Source organism: Triturus cristatus, chromosome 4_1 (genome assembly GCF_964204655.1).
Source record: "Triturus cristatus chromosome 4_1, aTriCri1.1, whole genome shotgun sequence".
Classification (NCBI taxonomy): domain Eukaryota; kingdom Metazoa; phylum Chordata; class Amphibia; order Caudata; family Salamandridae; genus Triturus; species Triturus cristatus.
In genome coordinates this window covers 1,228,163,129-1,228,179,269 of record NC_140585.1, presented here as the reverse complement: position 1 = coordinate 1,228,179,269, position 16,141 = coordinate 1,228,163,129, and the positions used below count along the sequence as shown (strand labels likewise).

Below are 16,141 nucleotides of genomic sequence, written 5' to 3'. Positions count from 1 at the left end.
TATGCATGTAGTTCTTTCTATGCAACTGTAGGACAAAAGTGTGAAATGCAAATTATAAGGATAGTGTAAGACTATATGTTCATAAATGTAACTAACATAGCAACTTACACATTGAAGCAAATACAAGTGAGAGTTAGGTACTATTGAATTTGATCTACAAAGCTGCTTGCAGGTAAAAGTATTAGAAAAAATGATTTGTGAATGGTGATTAAATAATTACCATTATATGTGTCAAAGTGGGGGAGGTTTTGGGTGACATGTACATGAAAAAGGAAAATCATGTTAACGTACCAGAGGTGAGCCAGTCATGTCTCTGGCTATGCCAAACTGGTTGCATAGCAGGTTGTAGTTGTGGTAGTGGAGATAGAGTTGGGGGAGGTGGTAATCGGTTTGTGGGTGGTGCAGGTGGATTGTCATTATTATTTGTGGGTGATATGGGCTTGACATGTTTAGCGCCTTACTTGAGTCCTATGCATTCCTTGGCCCTGGAGATTGATACTGACACATGCTTGTTATTGTCTTTAAAATCTGCATGGTCAAGGCATGTGGCCTTGCACTCTCCTTCCAAAAATGAAGATGTCCACAGTGCAAATTATACCGTCCAACGCACGGCTCTGCCTGGTCCGCAGTCTCATGCAGGGCTACCCTCAAGTGACAAATCCCCTCACCACCGCACGCAGTTGACACCCTCTCCCACATGGTTGGTTGTCTGCTATAGCCAGTAGGTTGCCCATCACGGAGAAGGTTACTATCTGTGAATTTTCTCTTAGGATTGCCTGTTGTCCACCACTTGTGGGTGATGCACCATCTTTGCACTCTCAGTGCCCCTAGAACCTGCAAGAGGAAAATGCAATTGTTGAAAGTCATAAAATAAATTGTTTGCTAAATAATTCATATTATTCTTTCACAATAGGTTTCTAAAAGAAGTCACATATGCCAGTATGTGTAAACATATAGAGATAGTGGCACCTCGTGTGCTACTGCCACAGATGCTTGCTTTGTGGATAGACTCCTTGACATCAGCTGATTAACTAGTGTTAATGAATACGGTGTTTGGTATGTCTCAGGAGATCCAGCAGCTGCAGAGAGGAGTGATATAATATATATGTATGGAATAGAGAGGGAAGGTAATAGTCGACACAAATGATGTCAAAGTAGATAGAAATACATGAGACATGTAACAATATAGTCTGGTAAGAAATATGAACTGATGCTGAGAAAGGGAAAATGAAAACACAGAGCAATGATAGAAATTTGGTAAAATATCTACCTGACCGATGAATGGTAGAGGGCTGAATGGCGGCTGCCATGATGTCTTCTGATGTCATCTGTGGTGCTGGTCATAGTGTGAATACCAGGGGGTGTTATCGCACTCCAGCTGACGGGAGAGGTGTATACAAAGTAGACAGCCATACACTAACATTATGAAGGTATTGGGACATGGTGTATACACAGAACACCAACAACACATTCTCCCTAATACACCTTAACAATTGGAAATAAGATGACAATATTGTATTGACACTGCAATGACATGTCAGAGAGTTATTTAAAGGGGCAGAGGATAATGAACATGGGAGTACAGCAAGAACATGGCAGGAAATAGAGAAATTGTGAAAGGAGATATAAGCACATCCTTGCAAATAATGTCAGAAAATGCTTGGATGTATATGTTGACATGATGCCTATCATTTTATCCATTAGACCTTTATTTAATAAGACCTGTAATTATCATGAAGATTTGTTTATCCACACGTTTTAAATAAATATGAAAAACAAATACGCTGACACACATATATATAGAGAGATATGGTTTAGCCAAATACAAAAGAACAGACTTACCAGTCTCCATCATCCGTTGGCTGTCTGTGGCTGGTCTACCTGTTGGCACACTGTATGGAGCAGAAGTTGATGTGATGGTAGGTGGTAATGGAAGGACAACATAAAAAACTTGAGAGTAGAGTAATCAAAAATATATATATATTTTTTTCTAAAACTCTTTTTATTGAAGATTTTGTCCCCGCAGGCACAGGACAATATAGCCATTATACAATAAAAGAAAGTCATTAAACATTACACTGAGTCAGCAATAGCAGTGGCATTTGCACCAGGCATGACTTTGTCAATAATATACTGAACAGGGCCAAACATAGCAATGTCATCCATTTAGCATAATAGGAGCAGTACTAATGCCCATCTTATCCCCCCATGAACTTTAAACAATAATCATTGAAGAAATAAACATATAGTGCACTATAGGTAGAGGGTGTTGGGAGATTCTGGGTTGTAGGAGACGACCTTAACAACTAAGGAAGCAACTGTTGGCGCTAGCAAAAGAATCAAATTGAAATAGATTCAATGCTCTTGTGCGAGTCAAACAAGCCGTAAGTGGGAGGTCTTTCATAGAAAGGCCACTAGTGGTCCCCATTGGTATTCTAAGTTTTGTATTTATCTTGAAGAATGTCGGTCATTCTCTCCATTGTGAGTGCATGCTAAAGTCGAGTGAGCCATGGTGTGAGTGAAGGTGCCAAAAGTCTTTCCACTCAAGTGCTTCTAAAAGTTAGAAGCACAAAATATTCTGTATGCTCACATTCCACGAGTGGGGATATAGTAATACCAAACATTAATCGCAGATTAGGTTTAATTCAAGCTGCACACAGGGTCTTGGGTCTGCACACGCAGGGATTACCGCAACAGTTTCTCTATTGAAACAACGCTATTGGTAACCAGGTTGAAAAAGACAGACAAAATCCTTAAATGCGATATCTGTCTACAGATGAAGGGTTCCACCGTAGCAAGTCAAGCGCAAACACCATTACTAATATCAGACAGATTTCTCGCGTGTGTCTATTTGGACCACTGCGGCCCCTTACAATCTGATGCAGTTTACAAGGAAATCTTGGTGGCAGTGGATTAATGCTCTAGATTCCTGTGGGTTTGGCCTCAGCGCTCGGCCGACGCCCGAACTGTTAGAAGATTTGCGAATCTTCATAGGGACATACGTAATTGGCACATTACATTCTGACCGTGGCCCTGTTATAAGCTGTCAGGCTTACAAAAATGCTATGGGAATTTTGGGGTCGGATAACCGGTACTCCTCTCCGTGTCATCCCAATGGAAAGTTTGTTGTGGAAAGGAAAAACCGAGACTTAAAGCAATCCTTAACAGCAAGGGTATTAGGCTCGGGTGGTAGTTGGGTCAATCACCAATATGGGGTCCAGAGGGTAATTAATAACATGCCAAGAATTTCACTAGGAGGTATCACCCCTTACAAAGTCCTATTTGAGACGAGAATGTGGGTATCTGGCCTCGACTGTGGCAGCACAGTGACAGATGAAAAACCATTTGACATAAATAAACATTTGGCTGTTTTACAGGAACTCAGTGAATTCCGGGCACTACAAAGCAACGTCCAAGTAAAACACACCACCACTGGGGAAGTAAAAACAGTAACGGCAAGACCGGCCTGGATCCCAAACGTCAGGGATCTGGTCAGAGAAAGGATAGTGGACGAGAACGAATTTGGGCCATAATACCTGTCCTGGCTGTTGAAGGAACAAGAACAGTACTTCTTCTGCCCCTCCTGGCAAAAATGAAAGAAAAGAGATTTGTCTCAATTGATCTGATCAAAACCACACTATGTATCCGATACTGTATAGCAGGCAGCATGGGCTCCTGGGTATCCACCGATCTCCTCTCACTACCATATATGAGGTTCAGACAGAAAGACTGATAACATTTGAAGAGTCTTCTATACGTAGTAATGAAGTTACCAACAATGAAAGGGAACTCGTTGCTATTGAAATTAAACATCATCAAAACACAAATGAAACACAGCTATAAATTCGGCCTACCATAGACTTCGAAAACAACATGCCTCTACAAGAGACATCTGCAAGTTCAACAAAACCTGCTGAGCTACCAAAGATAGATCGAACTGCATCTGGCTACTTAATCAATTTTGACACTTTTTCTCTAGATCCAAGTGAATCTGAGTCACCGCCAGCTACATTTTCCCGCAAAAAAAGTCATGATTTCTACATTTTGCTGAAAAAGACCTACCTAGTCTAACCATGGCAACAATTCTGGAGACTAACTGAAATACTGTTCCTACTCTTCTGGATAGGTTTAGTGACTGCCTTTTTTTTTGCTCTTGAATGGACACTATCTCCCAGAATGCTCTGCAGTATCAGATGTGAACTTGGTACTGAAACCTCATACGACATCTCATCGTGAACAAAGAGACCTGTCTTATGTGAACATTACAGCAGTTCCAGTTCCTGACGGAAAAGTTTGGGACAGGGTTTCATATGATGTATTTGGTCCCACTAAATTTATAAAAATACCACATGTATTCAAAATTTATTTAAATTATATCATCACCTCCAGTACATAATCTGACGATTGGGATTTTAAAACTTTTAATAGTATGTTGTAAGATTTAGAACTATCTGCAGCATTTACAAAAATTAAATGTTTGATGACTCGTCTGATTTTGATACCATGTACAGTTACCAACATCATGCTCATCACTTTCTGTATAAAACAAGTGCATCATGTAATGTTTTCAATTACCACCAATGGGAACATTACCCAACACCACCGAAAGGTAGTTCACAAACATTTGCACAAAAGTTTGCTTATCTTTCTGGGTTTAATACATCAGATCCACACTCATATTATCATAAGTTTGCACCTACATCTGCAAAGAAAAGTATGCTCACTAACACAAAACTTATATACTCTGCATCCTTTATTACCCAACTGTCTGAAAAGAGTTTCCACTTATGGAAAGGCACTATAGACATAAAATCTGTCTGGGGTACTAAGGAATGGCAGGTTCAGGGAACTGAGGCACGATTTAGAGCATGCCTCATACCACAACAGATGATTTTCCTGAATGACACTGTGCAACAGACTTCCTGTCTTAGGTTAGCCAAGATTAAGGACTTGAACACAAATTGTATTCCCTCACTTTCACACTTGGAGGAATGGCAAAACTCTACAGAAAATGGTGAAGGAACACTCAATGATATTGTGCATGATGTTTCATACAATTCAACAGACCCCAATTGGAAAGGATTGTTAGTTTGGCCTATTGACACAAATAGGTGTCAGTCAATATTCAGGGGTACCACTGAAGGGTTTAGTATCCATAGGCCTAACTTGCGCTATGTAGAATGAAAACATCCGGGGGTGGTGACATCATACAGTGTTGGGAAGTTATGCCTAGATTGGCTAAGAACCTCAACACTGTCACAGGTGAAACAACACTGGTTCTTACTCTCAGATGACATGGATCTTAGGCATTTTTTTATTAGGTTCCTGAAATCCACTTCAGATACGTTTCTTATACGCTGTTTATAATGAAATTTGGAAAATCTCTCAACAGGAAGCTGCGGCGAGATTATGTGAAATTGACAGAATTAACTTGGAAAAGGCTTTGGCTGTGGTTGACAATGGTATGCCCACACTAACATCCAGGATTTATTCACTGGATAACATTGTATCTTCTGCTATACATATAATGGAACAGGACCTGTTCCTCTTACAACATGGACAATCACAGTTATGTTCTATTGTGTCATTAAGCTGGACGCTACGGCTGGGGCGTGGCTAAGATGGCCGCCGAGACGGACGCGTCTGGCTGAGGCTCCGGGACCGGGCTTTCCCCTCGCCTGTTCCCGGTGAGCCTGGGGGCGACCAACGGATACCTGAAGTTGCCCTGAGGAGCGGGGAGTCCAGCGCTGGCGACCCGGTAGCAGAGCGACCCACGGGAGCCAAGACTTCGATGCGGGAGCTGCCCCGACGAGGCGGCGCCGAGCGCAAAATGGCACCCATCCGGCTCCGCAACCGTTGACGAGCGGTGATCCAGGGGCTGAGGCGCTGAGAGCAGAGGTCCCGCTCCCCCGCGAGGGCCGGCTGACAGCTCGGGAGAAGGATTGCCCAGTGTGTGGGCGTTGCTTAGGCGGACAGTGGGTTCCGGTGCCTCGGGGGTGCCGGTGAGCCCCCCGTAACATCCCCCCCCGCCTGGGGGGCAGTGGTGAAGACGCTGGGCACTGAGTAGCGGAGGGAACTGGCGAGGAGTGCCGTGGGCGAAGGCATCGACCGGTGAGGGCTGCCGCCACTGACGATCGCCGTGGCTGGGTGAAGACCCGAGGGAGACCAAGAAGCGGCCCTACTGAATGAGCCTGGAGGCTGAGGTACGGGTGGGCCAGCGCGGCGGTGCATCGGTCAGGGGGCGGCGCTCCTGGGGGGGAGACTCCCGCGGGGGGGGCCCCCGGCGCTGCCTGTGAGTGTGTCTGCCTGACTCAAAGATGGCGGCCGATGCCAGCCCGGTAGAGTGACTGGAGCGGTGCAGCGGCGCGACCGTGAAGTGATGCATGTCGGTCCCTGAGACCCGGGGGTGCTGCCCGAATTCCGTTTTTGCCAGCAGCGACCCCCCGGGGTCTGTCCAGACTGCGGGGAGGACAGCGGGGGACCTGTGCGGCGCCGACGTCGACTTGGGCGCCCAGGCAGAGCACCACTGGCCTAGCGGCGGAGCCTGACCCGGGGACACGCAGCGGAGAGCGCCGGTCGCAGGAGTGAGGGGTCTGGCGATGACGCCGAGGGAGACTTCTGCCGCTGCCCTACTTGTCCCACAAGCGAGACGGCCCCGCAGCAACGCCGGTTGGGGGCGGGCGGCAGCGGAGCATCGGAGGGCCCACGGCTGACCACGACCACAACTAGCCCGGATACTGCGCCTGATCCGCGCCAGCGTTAGCCCTTCCAGAGGACATCATGGGCAAGTCCAGGGCGGTGTTGCCGGCCCCGGGAGCAGCGTCAGGGGGCCCGGCCGGCATGCGTGGAGGGGCCTCGGTGGCCGCAGGATCGAACGGGGAACCATCCTTGTCGACGAAACTGGATCAGGTCCTGGCGGCGATTGAACAGTCGCGACTCTCTTTGGAGCAGCAGCTGGGCACCCTAACCACGGACGTCAGTCTCCTCCGGGATGACCACCGTAAACTAGCAGATAGAGTCACGGACAACGCCAAAGCAGTCGCTGACCTCCAACCTATGGTGGACACACACCAGGACTCGATGCGCGCTTTGATGAGTTGCATGTCCACCATGGAAGAACGCGTTGATGACCTGGAGGGGCGGTCCCGACGCTGCAACATTCGCGTCCTTGGGCTGCCGGAGGGAATTGAACGGGCAGATGCGGTGGAGTACGTTGAAGCCTGGACTAAGTCGTTCACTCCTGGCGAAGACCGTACAGCCTACTTCTCTGTTGAGCGGGCGCACCGCGTGCCGGCTCGCCGGCCGCAGCCGGGAGCCCCACCTCGCCCGCTGCTGGCCAAGTTCCTCCACTTCAGGGACCGGGATGCGGTACTGCGAGCGGCCCGACAGGCGGGCCCATTACGCATCGAGAACAACACCGTCATGATCTTTCCTGACTACTCACGTGCGGTCCAACGCCAACGGGCGTCCTTCCTGGAGGTGAAACGGCGCCTTCGAGCAGAAAACATACAGTACTCTCTCCTATTCCCGGCCCGCCTGAAGAATTATCCACGGCGGTGTCACCCACTTCTTCACAACACCGGAGGAGGCGCACGACTGGGCAGACCAGAACTGTACTGGGACCCGGCGGAACGGGCGCCCACACGAACAACGAGCGACTGCAGGGGGACGTAGGAGGCAGCGCTCATGGAGACGAAACCGCCCAGGTACCCCAGGGGGGCCGTCACACACTTTGGGGTCACCGGACTTGGAGCAGATCGTCCTGGAACGGCGCCAGGCCCTCAAAGCGGCGGTGGGCCTTTGCCCGGCTTCCCCGGCAATGGACCTGGAGCGTGCCCCCCATGTCTTCACGTCAGAGGAAGAGGAGGACAGTGAGGCGACGCAGTCCGGGGTGGACTCGGGGGCCCTGCCTTCAGTCACCCCGCGAACGACCTGATATGATCGGCTCTGTGCGGAGGGCCCCACATCCGCAGCCTGGGGAGCTGCCCCCCATCTCACGCATCTGCTGGCCCAGCGCTCCTAGTGTTCTCCCCGTTGCCTAGGGCCCTTTTCCCCCTCAGAAGCGCCTACATTCCCCAAGTGGCTAGTCATAGATACTGCGCACAGCCCGCTTGTAGAGCCTACTGCAGACGCCAGCCGAACCCCCTTTCCCTAATGGGTTCATGCTCCCATGCAACCCGGGAGTCAGTTTGGACGTATCGTACTTGGCGATATGTCCCCCGTGTTGGGTCTCGATACGTTTGCCTCACCCTAGTTTCCTCTTCCCTCCCCACGCACACCTTCTGCACTATGTCCCTACCCATGCGCCGATGAGCTGCCGCATCGATGAGCAGGGCCCACGGGGGTGGGACGTGGGGATTGGCACCGGGGGGCCTCTGGGGGACCCGACTGACCCGCCCTGCGAGGAGCACTAGACACACGCACCGATGGCACAAGCCGGTAAAATTACACTTCTAACACTGAATGTGCGGGGCATGCATACGGCGCGCAAGCGATACTCCGTAAACGCATACATTAAGCGTCACCAGGCACACATTGCGATCCTGCAAGAGACGCATCTCGCGGCAGGGGAGGTGTCGAAACTGCGCAGGCGTTGGCGCGGGGCCCTTTATGCCACAACGTACTCTGCATTCGCCCGCGGTGCCCTCATATGGGTGCGTCCAGGGGTCCCTTTTCAGGAATTATCACACGTGATAGACCCGGAGGGTCGCTATGTCCTATTGCTTGGTCGGTTGGACGGACAGACGATATTATTAGGCAGCATCTATGGGCCGAATGTTGATCGATCCAAATTCTGGGACACGCTCTCCAATCCCTTAAGCGCATACGCGCAGGTGCCGTGGATCCTGGGGGGAGACTACAACTGCGTACAAGATATAACCTTAGATAGGTCCCACCCACCCCTCCCCACTTCCCCCATCGTGACGCAAGCCAAACGGTTCACAACCTGGTTGCATCATTGGTCTCTGGCGGATGCTTGGCGGGCTCGGAACCCCACTGCTAAACTCTACTCGTTCCACTCCAGACCGCACAACCTTCGAGTGCGCCTGGACTGTTTCCTTTGTTCCCCCACCATCCTCCCTACCGCCCTGGACGCTGACTACCTGGGTAAAACTATATCAGATCATGACGCCCACACGATCACACTGCAGTGGCACCCGCCGCACCCCCCCGTCCCCGCTTGGCGCCTTCCTCGGGACAGCCTGGAAGACCCGGTCTTCCGCCAAACCCTGGCGGACCACATCGGTCACTATTTCAGGGAGAACGCCGGCACAGCTAGCACCCGCGCGTCGGATTGGGACGCCTTTAAGGTTGTAATGCGGGGCAATTGCATTCGGCATATTGCGGGGGTTCAGCGGGTCCTTGAGGGGGACATTCAGCGGACGGAAGGGGCACTGGCTGCGCTAACTAAGGAGACAGACCCCGCTAAAGCCACGCCGGCAGCGCTAGCTAGCGCCGAGAGTGCGTACGCCGCAGCGTTGGCAAGCATGCGTCGGTTTAACTTCGCGGCGTACGCTGCTAGGGCCCACACAGAGGGCGATCGCGCGGGTGCCCTGCTGGCGTGGCTCATAAGGCGGGACTCGAGCCTCCCAACCATCACGGCCATCCGGGCCATCCGGGGCACCCTGGTGTACTCGCAGGGGCAGATACTCAAGGCCTTCCAAGAGCATTACAGGCTCTTGTACGCTAGTCCCCGCCCCTCGGTATCGGCTGCCGCCCCGGCTGACTTCCTGGACCGTATTCAGCTTCCCCGCATAGACCGGGATACACGCCAGGACCTCGATCGCCCTCTCGAGGCGGCCGAAATTCGGCACGCCATGAAGGCGCTAGCTGCCCACAAGGCCCCTGGCCTAGATGGCTTCCCCCTTGACTTTTACCAGACCTTCGCGCCCCAGTTGGTCCCTCAGCTAGAATTGCAGTTCCAAGCGGCTTTAGACGCGGGAGTCCTGCCTCACTCCATGCGTGGGTCCGTTATAGTGTCCCTCCTTAAACCAGATAGAGACTCGCATCAGCTAGGCTCCTTCCGACCCATAACTCTATTGTCGGCGGATTACAAAATCTATGGGAAGGCCCTGGCGGACAGGTACGCCACGGTCCTCCCACGGCTTGTCCACCCCGATCAGAGCGGATTTGTGCCGGGTAGGCACACCTCTTCTAACATCCGGCGGTTGTTCCACGTGCAGGACCAGGTGCGAGAACGGTTCCCTCGGGCAGCGTGTCTGGTACTAGACCTCGAAAAAGCATTTGACACGCTCTCCTGGGCCTACCTGTTTCAGGTCCTGTTACGCATGGGCGTCGGACCCAAATTGTTGGCCTACACTCGACTCAGCTACTCCTCGCCCAGTTCCAGAGTGCGCATAGGCCCGCTCATTTCGGACTCCTTCCCGATCCGGCGCGGGACCAGACAGGGGTGTCCCCTCTCCCCCTTACTATTCGCGCTGGCGATGGAGCCGCTGGCGACCATGTTGCGCGGGGCGGGTGGGGAGTGGGGCATCCCGATAGGCGATCGCACTCATGCAGTATCAATGTACGCCGATGACGTACTCATATATGTCCGGGACATCACGATCGATTTGACCCCTATATCACGCATCCTGCATGATTTTGCAGAGGTGACGGGCCTTAGGGTGAACTGGGCCAAGTCCACTGTCTACCCCTTAACACAAGCCGTGCCTCAGGGTCCGATACAAATAGGAGACGTTGACGTCTCGTGGAGTCCCCAGGCGGTTCGATATCTCGGCATTCAGCTATATCATACGCCGCAAGATATCTATGAGGGGAATAACCGCACTCTGATGGGTAACATCCGCTCCCAGGTCCATTTCTGGAAGGGCCTCCACTTGGCTGTTCCGGGAAAGATAGCCGTTGCAAAGATGATCCTGGTACCTCGCCTGCTGTACCTCTTCTCCAATCTTCCGGTGGTTCCTCCGCGGTCCCTGTTCCGAGAGTTGGACACCCTGCTTGGGACCCTCATTTGGGGCAATGGCAGCCGGCGGATAGCCCTGGCGAAACTGCAATTGCCCCTTGATCAGGGCGGGTTGGCGGCTCCTTCATTCGAGGCGTATTTCCTAGCCGCCCAATTGCAGTGGGTGTCGCGTTGGACGGCGGGCCGGGCACAAGAGGAGTTGCTCACGGAGGCGGGGCGGCTTCCGATCCCAGCTGTCCACCGCATGCTACTGCCGGGTGCAGCACCGCCGCTATCCCGGCCCCTTCAGGTCATGACGGCGCGCGCCTGCCTGGCGCGCGTTCATAGACTTAGCCGGGGTACCCCCCTGTACTCTCCGCTGTTGCCGTTGGTGGGGCTTCCTAGGGGCCGGGCGTATTACACAGCGCAAATGATACGGGTGTGGACGGACCACGCGGTAACGGAGGTGGGGATGTTGTTCTCCGGGGAGAGTTTGCAGTCCTTCGAAGCACTGGTCGGGGACTTCGAGCTTCCCGGGGGACAATTCCTACGGCACAGGCAGCTTCTCACGGACTGCCGCAGGCAGTGGAGGGGAATCGAGACGGAGCCCCCCACACATACGGTCATCCATGCGATACTGCAGATGGGGTCGGGTCGCCATCTCGTCACGTGGATCTACAAAGCGTTGAGAACCCTGCGGAGTCCTACGTTAGCGACCCTCAGGGAACACTGGGAAGATGACTTCCAACGGCCTCTACACGATAGGGAATGGACTCGGGCTCTGGAATACACAAAAAAAGTGTCCCGCAATTATCGGTTTAAGAACATACAGTTGCATATCTTGCACAGGGCGTATCTAACTCCTGAAAGGTTGCAGAAATATTTCCCCGACGGCATGTTTGGATGCCCCAGATGCCTGGATCCTGCTGCCTCGTTTAAGCACATGTTTTGGGACTGCCCGACGCTCCACAGTTACTGGCACACAATTCACACTGCCCTAAAAGCGGTTACAGGGTTCCGGGACCTGGACACGTGGGAGGCGTGCGCGCTGGGTATTCATGACCGACACAAGCCGCAGAAAGTGGAAAGGAGGTTTGCTTTCTTAATGTTGCTCCTCGCTAAACGATGCATTGCTATGCATTGGAAGACGCCGAGGGGGCCCCCCGTAGCGGCATGGGTGGGAGCGGTCAAGAAATGGTGCAAGGCGGAGGAAACAACACTCAGAACGGAGGAGGCTCGAGGGATGCGCAAACACCCGATTTCCATGCCCTGGGCCATGTTAATGCACGCCTTCACGCAGGAAACAGCGGATGCGGCGAGTTCACAACTGCTTGATCCCCCGGGGGCGCCAGCGACTCCAGAGCCTACCCTGGGAACGGCGCAGGCGGTCCCAGTGCCCGGTGCCTCACAGAGGCAGACGTCACAGGCCCCACTGCCAAATCCCTCATAGGTTATGATCGATGGTCCAACCCCCCCTGCCCCCCTCCCTCTCTCCACGTCCGCGACCGCCCCGATCCCCTCTTCTCCTTGTCCCCCACGATGGTCCAGCTCTCAAGCGCATAGCCACAAGTACTCCTGATAGACGACAAAGTGCACCCCCATTCCCTGGTTTGCTACCCCCAGTTCGTTCACGGTTCCTCATTGGCAGCACTTCTTTAGCCTTCGCGGCACCCCTCAAAGGGGTTTACTCACATTACACGGCACCCCCGCGGCGAGGCGATCAGGGCGCGCTCCAGTAGGGCAAACCCAGAGGCTGGTCCAGGGAACGTGCCTGCAGCCCCACTCAGGATAGGGACGAATGGCCTAAGCACCCACCAGACTGCGAAGTTGAAAGGGCTGCGACAGGGCGCTCCTGCTATGCTATGTAATGTTTCTGAGATAAGGGCGAAACCGCCTATGTATGTGTATATTACTATCTACAAATGCCAATAAAAAATGTTTTCCAAAAAAAAGACAGTAATGTAATTAAGCTGGACGCTACAATCACTGCGCTCTGGTTATGTGCCCTGGCGATACATCAACAGTACGTCTCTGTTCCATTCATATAATTTGACTGAGAAGCAGACATCAATGGCACAAAGGGATGTGAAATATACAATGCTGCGCATTGAAAAATTGGACCAATTATCTTTCACCGTGGCAGAGGCACCGTCCACAGAATTGTTAATTCATGGCCATATAACATTGCCAGTAACAACTTTCCAGTTCCAATATTGCCTAGAACACCACCAGGTAGGCAGGTATGAAGCAATGGGTAGGGAATTCATCCATAAGTCTTGGGAATTACTGTATAGATTTAGAGGACACTGAAGTGTTCCTCAGCGGTACAGGCTGCGAGAATTCTTTAAGTGGATCTTTCATTTTGAGGAAAATAAAAATCTATGAGGCCTATGTGTCCCCATGTGCCCCCCCCAAACGCTTATATGCACATACATGTAACCTATGTATTTCCCCTCCATGGCCTTTCTATCATGATGCTTATGCTATAACGTGGCCTGCCATCATCCAGTCTCCCATGAGAGAAACGACAAATCTGTATTGAGGCCTACACGTTTTTCATCATGTTTTCCTGCATTTTCATGAAGCCCATGTTTATGGCTCAGCCAGAGCCGAAAAGAGGTTTCATGCCTCAGAACGCTCTGAAAGCTACAGCTACGTATCCTTGGCCTTGCACACTTGGGCCTCAGCCAAAGGGGCCCCGACCGAGGTGCCGAGACAGTATTGAGCACGGTTATCTGCTTACTCTTACTGAAAACACATTCTTGCCTGGTGAAGGAGGAATGAACGCGACCCATCTGCAAGGAGGGAGCCCAGCCCTACTGTCTCTCTTTGTGAGATTGCAAAGCTCACGTCAGTAAAAAGCCCATAGCCCCCATGTAAGGCCTCTGCAGTAAATGAAGTAAATGAAGAAATAGATGCCACATCGGCTCTTGGTGATGAGCAACCTATGTCACAAATCAGTCCCTGCTCCAGACATCGGATATCAGATAATACAAGATGTGCTGGTCGTCCTGACACTGAAGGCCTCACTCACTGAAGGCCTCACTTCCAGACTTGTCCGGTTGCATAGCAACCCTCCCCACGTCAGTTACACGTCATGCTCGAGTTGAGCACAAGTAAGGCAAAGTTCCAGTACAATTCCAGCAGATCACGCAACCCCCTCCAGGTATCCACCCACACATGACAAATTACCCATTATCATCAAGTGGATGCCCACATGGACGCCCACCTTCACGCCTACTTACACGCCCACATGCTCTTATCTCATTCTCTCTTGCTCTTTTGCTTACGTACAATTGAGAAATATATATATACTGTACTCTGTGAATAATGTTTTGAGAATATTGAGAATACTTTTGAGTCCCTTTCCAGATCCTTTTTTGGTGATGGTAATATTCTCCCTTTGACTCGAGTTATTGGAATAAAGCCCTTTATGAACCTGATAACACAGACTCAGCCTCTTGCTTTATGCATGATCTTATTTATACTTTAAAATTCTGAGAGCGTAATATTTTATTTACCACATAATGGCGCCCGAACAGTTACATCTCTTTCCCCACACGCCGGAGATGAAGGTCCAGTTTTGCCCCCTTCCATAGCCGTGACGGACTTCAAGCACGCACGTCGCGGGTCTTCCCGCCAACTCCCTCAGGCCAACGAAGGGGACAGACTGCGACCAGGCATCCATACGAGGCGGTGAGGAACGCAGATTGTCCTACCCAGAGCCCACCTGCGAGAGAGCTGTGTCCGAGGTATACAGAGGCCCACCAGATTCCGAAGTTCCGAAGTATCCAAGTCACGAGTCCAGTCCAGTCCAGTCCAGTTTGGTCTAGTCCAGTTCAGTTCCGAGGCCTTCCGTTCCGTGCTACCCGGTGAGTACCGTTGCTGGGGAGGCAGTTAGACGTGCACATTAGGTTGTGCCGGTCAAGACGGGTTTGGGTACACAAATCCGGTCTGCACTGTTTCAGCAGTGTATCTGTACTGTTTAGCAGTATATCTAGTATGTCTTGCATATAATTCAGTATTCTCTAGTGTTAGTATTATGTCAGTAACTAGTTTCCTATTAGTTATCATCGTTCGTTAAATGTTAAATGTTAAATGTTTTAATATGTTTTAAAAATTGTGGTATGAATGAGTGTTCATTATTGTGTTTATTGTAATTTATTGTGTTCAAAATCAAGTAGCAAAGTTTAAAGATGCCGTTCTTTTCAAAATTAAGACAGATCAAAACTAGAAAAGGGGTACTCGAGGAAGCTGTTCCCATTCCACCTAGGGACACTCCAGGGTACTTTATGTATCATAAGCATGGCCTAGATGCCGTATTATTTCTTGATTTATGGGTGGACTACACCAAGGATTTACCAGAAAGTCAGAGGTGGCCCGCAGCTGGGACCTGGGATGCAGATTGCATCATGAGAGTAGAAGAAGAGTTATGGAAAAAGACAGCCAGACAGTCACAGAAAAATGCCATTGAATTATGGCGTAAAGAATTGCATAGACGCACAGAGAAAGCGCTCAGAAAAGAAGAGAAAAGTAGGGAGGATTCAGACAAAGTCCGAGAAAATGTATTAGTTGAGGAAGGTATCCGAGTAAAAGCAGAACAAGTAGACAGACAACGAAACACTCTTATGAAAGAGAAAATGTAGACCAGCTCGGAAGGATGCCATTGAGTTTTGGCGCAAGGAGTCATATAGGAGGACAGAGTAAGTGTTTCACGAAGCAGAGAGAAGTAGACTGGAGTCTGGAAAAGCCAAGGAAAAGATGTTACAGGAGGAAGTGGAGCAGGTAAAATGAGCGCAGGCTGACAGAGAAAGAAATACTGACGTTGCTGGTATTTATCCCGTCCTTTCAGAGGACCTAGCAAGAGTGGCCCCAGTAGAAGGTCCAGTTAGAGTGCCACCGCAAGTACCACGATACATATAATAATGATATAGTAGCCCAAAGGTTCTTGAGCCTCCCACCAAACGAACAGCGCATAGCTGGTGTTTTCATGGTCCAACATTTGATTACGTTGTTAAAAGGGACTTGAGAGGGGTGTAGCTAGGGTAATAGCAACACCTGTGATTTGATGACACCCCTAATGTACAAAGTGTTAACGAAAAAATAATTAGTGAAAAGTTTAGCTTGAAAAAAGAATTGTGGGTATTTCGAATTTGCAAATTGTTCAAGAATACAGGTTTGTGTTCTTGGTGGTCCAGTGAGCCAATGTGCTGGGTCAAGTCGGTAAGATTATGA

The 16,141-nt window shown here is 50.7% G+C and overlaps 1 long non-coding RNA gene across 1 annotated transcript in view; it reads right to left on the bottom strand.

Moving 5' to 3' along the window:
- Positions 1 to 495: 495 nt before the first annotated feature.
- LOC146856458 (uncharacterized) overlaps positions 496 to 16,141 on the bottom strand; it is a 29,747-nt gene continuing 14,101 nt past the window's right edge. The window contains exons 2-4 of the long non-coding RNA XR_014980951.1: positions 1,843 to 1,892; positions 1,271 to 1,378; positions 496 to 834 (exon numbers count right to left, since the gene is read on the bottom strand). This is a non-coding gene — a long non-coding RNA (uncharacterized LOC146856458). The remainder of the gene's footprint in view (positions 835 to 1,270; positions 1,379 to 1,842; positions 1,893 to 16,141) is intronic.